A 6,037-nucleotide genomic window follows, 5' to 3' on the forward strand; every position below is an offset into this window, starting at 1 on the left:
CACATAGCGAAAAAATTAGTCCAACTAAAACATTCATATTTCTTTACGTACTACACGAATATGTAATAAAAAAATGGGGGTTCCTATTTAAAAAACGCAGTTGATATCCGTTTGACCTATGGCAGCGCCATCTAGCGGGCCAACCATAGCGTCATATATATTATGTAGAAAGGAGAAAAGTTGTTAGCAATAATCTCCAAAAGTAGTTGACTGATTTATTTCAAATATTTGCAGGATACTGCAATGAACATCCAGAGAGAGAGATAGGCCCTATTACACTTCCCTGAGGCACTCCTGACGATATCCTTGTCTCTGATGAACATTCGGCATCGAGGACAACATATTCGGTTCCGTAACTCGAGAAATCATCGAGCTAGTCACATATCTGTGAAACCATTCCATACGCTCGTATTTTAACAGTCTACGATGGGGCACCGCGTCAAACGCTTTCCCGAAATCTAGAATTATGGAATCCGCCTGTCGCCCTTCATCCATAGCTTACAGTGTATCATGTGTCCAAAAAGCAAGCTGAGATTCACCCGAGCGATGCTTTATAAAAGTATGCTGATCCGTGGACTTAAGCTTCTCATTCTCAAGAAAATTTATTATATTCGATGTGAGAATATGTACTAAGGTGGTATGCCAGAACACGAAGAGCCCCGGCAATTCTGTTCATGTGTAAGGTGAAATTTTGGGACGGCAGTGAGGTGGAAGATGTGCCAGAGAATCGTGCCATCGTGCGAGCACCTGTGCCGAGGTGCTTTAGTGGCTAGAGCACCTGCCTTGTAAGCAGGAGACTCGGGTTCGATTCCCAGCCTCGGCACAAATTTTCACTCACCGCTACAGTCTACAAATACATAAAATTATACATTTTTCATTGAGTACAAAATAGGTTTCTTTTGGCATTTCCTTAGGTTAGTTTTCAATACTTCGAATTCCGTATTTCACTAAGAAGGGGAGGCCACGACGTTTGGAACGTGGATCTACTGCTGCCGGCACTTCCTGGTAAAAACGGCCACGCACAGGTATATATATATTTGACGACCGAAATTATCTTGCGATTTTCTCAATAACACATGAGAACTACGCGCTACTGCTTACACATTTTGTTTTCCTCATGAAGTACTACGAGTGTACGAAGTTTGCAGTAAATCCGCGTTCCAAACCTCGTGGCCTCCCCTTGTAAGTCTTAAAATTTTTTTTTCATGACGCTATTCACATGCGCAACACAGGGCCAACGAACAGCTCACCAGCCGAATACGATATGCGAAGCTTGTGCTACCCAAGGAGAAAGTTTTCGAAAATAGAATATCAAGTATTTTCATTTATAGACAAATTTTGTAGAAAGCTTAAAGGAGATTATGATGATCGGTTTGTGGGGTGCTCAACTGCGCGGTCATCAGCGCCCGTACAAAGTCCCAATTTTTGCACAGTACAATTTTTTGCAAAGTCCAATCTATCCACTGTCACGAATGATGACGATGATGAAATGAGAACACAAACACTGAGTTTCCGGGGAGAGAAAATCCCCAACCCGGCCGATAATCGAACACGTATCCCCCTGATCCAGAGCCAGCTACACTAGCGACTAGACCACGAGCTGAGGACAAGCCTACGGGTATGAATGCATGGTTTCGCGGCGATATGAATTAACGAAATTTTCTCGGGCTTCCAGCCGCGTCAGGTGGCTAAAATCTTACCACTTGACAATGACAGGGGAGAGCTCGGTCGAAAGCTCGTGGGATTTTAACCACCTGACGCGGACGGAAGCCCGAGAAAATTTTATTAAGCCTAGACTCTTTATGCTTACAGGTGTTTATGCTTTTTCAGTCATCCAGTTTCGTGCCCTTTAGCGGCGTGATCACAAAGGGGTGTAATATTAACACGTGTGTGAAATAAGCGGGAAAGTGGCTTCGTAAGACCTCCAAGTTCGACAACACCCTCGGTGCCCACCAAGCGCCTTTTGCTGAGAACGTCAAAAAATCACCTGTCAGTGGGTTCAACACACATTCAACTGAGTGGCGTCTCTCAGCTGCTCCAGCGACTAAGAGTCGGCAATCCTTTTAACAGCCCTTATGTGCGGGTTGCCTGACCCTCAGGCGCTAAAATAGTCGCTCAGTTGCAGCGGCTCAGGGATTTGTAGTTGGACACACTGTACTCCGCGAGGGCATCGGCTTGTTAAAAGTTGATAGTCTAAGGGTTGAAGCTGGTGACCGCCTGTACGGGTGTGGCTCCTTCCCAGAAACGCCGAACAAAGCGTGTGTGGCAGCGGTAATTACCTCTCTCCCCAGGTGGCGGATGCTACTGCTCTGCTCGCGAAACACACGGCCGTCCGCCTGCGGTTACAATTCCCGCGTGGCGGGCCGTACCAACACGTGGAAGGGGGCTGGGGGCTGGCAGCGCACGTGCGAGGGCGCAAAGGTCAGGGGTCAGCACCGGGCGCGCGGCTAGGGGGTCGCGGGATCGATGCCGCGGCTGTGCTGCGCGCCCCGTTCTCTGGTCTGGCCGTTTGTGTTGCCGCCGGCGGGCGCTAATTAGTCCAGACGCACTCGTACGGCGCTTCGTCAGCAGCACTGCTCCCCCCCCCCCCCCCCCTCGCCCGTCCCTCAACCCCTCAACAACCCCTCAACACAGATCCCTCCCATGCCGTCTGTTTGAGCTGCACCGCCTCCTGCCTTGTTGAAATCTCGACAAGGGCCCCTCGACTACATAAACTCAAAGCAGCCTGTGTGTGCCGTCCAGCAGGTAATAAGGCTTAGTAAGCCGTGACGAGGTATCATTCTCCGCCCAACAGGCCAGCTTCGCCTTTGCGGCTGACCGTAACTATCGTTTGTAAACACGGCCAGTCCTGCCAATGTCACGGTCGTTCGGGTGAAACACCGAACAAAGCGGCCTGGCAGTGCAGTAGAGCTAGCGATTTAAGGTCACCGCGCTGGGCGTGCGTCTTTCGAAAGCAGGGCACCGCACCAGAATTTTGACGGGGTCGATGGTTAACAGATTCTGGAAATTTTTGTAAAAAATCACGATCCGCCCACAGCTGTATTGTTTAAGGGGAGTACGTATGGCGGAATTGGTCAAAAAGTGACATTTTCAGATTATTATTTTTGTGTTGGCAGAAGAGCCAACACCGTGTTACTAGAGGAGGCCGAAATGCACGCGTTTTAGCTCACGCAGGCTGGCGTGAGGAGGGAAGAATTATACTGACGTGAGGTCTGGAACATGACAAGGAATGAGAATTCAGAAAGTGGATGTAATTAGTTTCATACTTAACTTTAATCCATTAATAATGAGCGTCGCTCTTGACGGTACATGATTCACAATATTATCTGTTAGTAGCTGAATATGGCGCCTTGCTAGGTCGTAACAAATGACGTAGCATGAAGGCTACGCTTAACTGTCGTCTCTACAAATGAGAGCGTATGTAGTCAGTGATCCATCGCTAGCAAAGTCGGCTGTACAACTGGGGCGAGTGCTAGGGAGTCTCTGTAGACTAGACCTGCCGTGTGGCGGCGCTCGGTCTGCAATCACTGATAGTGGCGACACGCGGGTCCGACGTATACTTACGGACCGCGGCCGATTTAAAGGCTACGACCTAGTAAGTGTGGTGTCTGGCGAAGACACCACAATTATCTATTATTAATATGTGATTTCTCCTGAATAATTTAATGCACTATTTGTCGAAAAAATTCCAATTGGAAGTGCAGTTTTTATCATTTAAAAGTTAATAGTGCGTGTGTAACATTATCCGGTCGTTCTGCACTGACTTGCCTAAGCATCTCTATCTCTTGAACTATTCAATCTAGAAGGCTGTGGTTTTCAGCTATTTATTCCTTGAAATCATGTTGATGTTCGTGTTAAGAGGTTGGATGCACTGTGTAAACAGAAATGGCGGTATAGCCCATGCATTTTGGTTATTTACTTTGTGGTGGATGTGTTTCATAAGTTTTGAACTGAAAACATTGTGGTTTGGTGTGTTATTATACGCTCTTATACCTCCTTTCAACATTACGAAAAGAAAGGGTTGTTTTAAGAAGCGACGTTTCCATCGAAATCAGAATATCACATAATCTGAATCCAGTGTTGATCCTGAAATAGATTTTTCACAGACCCGTGATAAGGACATGCCTACTAGTGCTTCGAAGAGGAAACTTGGAGACCGTGAGCATTTATTTATGGGCAAAGATCAAAATAGTTTAGGTTATGTGTTTTTTAGATTTGAGTGTGTTAAAACTTGCAAGATGCTGTGTCATGTAAGGTTTGTGGTGGGCAAATTAGCATCTCTGCGGACTCATCTGCAAGGACCGGACTGGCTAACAAACTTGATATTCAGTGCGAAGTTTGCAGCCTCTCGACATCATTTCGGACTTCTGAAAAGTGCAAGAATGACTTGTTTGAGAACAATGTTAGATTCCTGTACGGAATGAGGTGCATTGGGAAGGACTGACTGCAGCTGACGTATTATGTGCAACGCTGAACTTGACAAACCCACCAACCAGATCAAGTAATTACACAGAAGTAATTGGTGAATGTGTCAAATCTGTTGCTGTTGCTTCTATGGAAGCCGCTGCTAAAGAAGCAGTAGAATTAAATAACACGACGGACTTATTTGTGGCAGTTCATGGCACATGGCAGAAGAGAGGTCACACATCTAAAAATGCAGTTGCAACTGTCACTAGTGTTGACACAGGTAAAGTATTTGACACTGAAGTGCTAACTAAATACTGTCATCAGTGTAAATCTGTCGATGAAACAAGTGAAAGCCACAAAACAAATTACGAGGGACGTAGTGGGGGTATGGAGGTTACTGCAGTTGTTTCTATGTTCAGACGTTCACAACAGGAGAGAGGTGTGTGCTACACTGAGTACTTGGGGGATGGTGACTCAAAAGATTACAAATAATTAGTGGAAAGCCAACCTTATGGTAATAAGCAGATTGTTAAGATTGAATGTGTGGGCCACGTTCAAAAACGGATGGGAACACGTCTCCGAAAATTGAAGCAGACAAAAGGAAAAGAGAAGTTATCAGATGGAAAGACTCTAAATGGTAAAGGAAGACTTACAGACAGAAACATTGATGAACTCCAGCATTATTATGGAATGGCAATAAGAAACAACACACATGACCTACAAGGGATGGAAAGAGCAGTGTGGGCTACATTCTTCCACAAATCTTCCACTGACGATACACCTATACATGGTCTTCGCCCACCTGGTGCTGATTCACGGTGCAAGTACCGCAAAGCTCAGGCAGCGGGTAAACAGAAACAACTTAGGCACAAAAACGGCATAATATCCGCAATGATGGAGGTAATTAAGCCAATATCTAGAGAGTTAGCTCATTTAGATCTTCTTTCGAAATGTCCCCATGGTCGAACGCAAAACCCGAATGAGTCTTTCAGTAATGTTATTTGGACCTGCAGACCAAAAAATGTGTTTGTAGGCATGAAGACTCTATGCTTGGGTGTTTCTGATGGCAGTACGGGAAGCATTAGGGTACTAGAGCAACTTCGTATCGCTCCAGGAGCCAACACATTCCAAGCCTTCCAGCGAATGGATCGACTGACGATCATGAAAGTGCAGCGCGCAGCAGAGGGAATCACTAAAGCAGCAAGAGGCAGGAAAAGAAGGAAGCTTCTAGGTTTGCAGGATAGTCAATAACAGGATGCTGATTATGGGCCTGGCTGTTTCTAGAAGCTGGCATGCCTCCATGTGTAAGTTAATATCAAATAAAATGTACGAACTTGTTTTGCTGGAAATGACATTTTTAAAATTATTTGACCCATCATCTCAGGGACTATTACAGATAAATATCCTTAATTTTACACTATGTTACCACTAAGTATAGTGCAGCTACTGAAACTCCCAAAACATCTCTACCTCTAACTGTTTTTTACTTGCGGAAGAAAAAGTGAACTTTGAAAAGAAAATATTGAACAACATTTTTAAAAAAATCATAACTAGCTAATTATTTCTCTGTACATTTTGATTCTGGTTCAGTAATCAGAAAACTGATGATGGTCGAAGTAGAGAGGATACA

General features: G+C 45.2%; 1 non-coding gene across 1 annotated transcript; it reads left to right on the plus strand.

The window, feature by feature from the left end:
- Positions 1 to 751: 751 nt before the first annotated feature.
- Positions 752 to 823, plus strand: Trnat-ugu. Its single transcript has one exon. It is a non-coding gene; the product is annotated as a tRNA-Thr (tRNA).
- Positions 824 to 6,037: the final 5,214 nt, after the last annotated feature.

This window comes from Schistocerca americana, chromosome 10 (genome assembly GCF_021461395.2).
Source record: "Schistocerca americana isolate TAMUIC-IGC-003095 chromosome 10, iqSchAmer2.1, whole genome shotgun sequence".
Classification (NCBI taxonomy): Eukaryota; Metazoa; Arthropoda; class Insecta; order Orthoptera; family Acrididae; genus Schistocerca; species Schistocerca americana.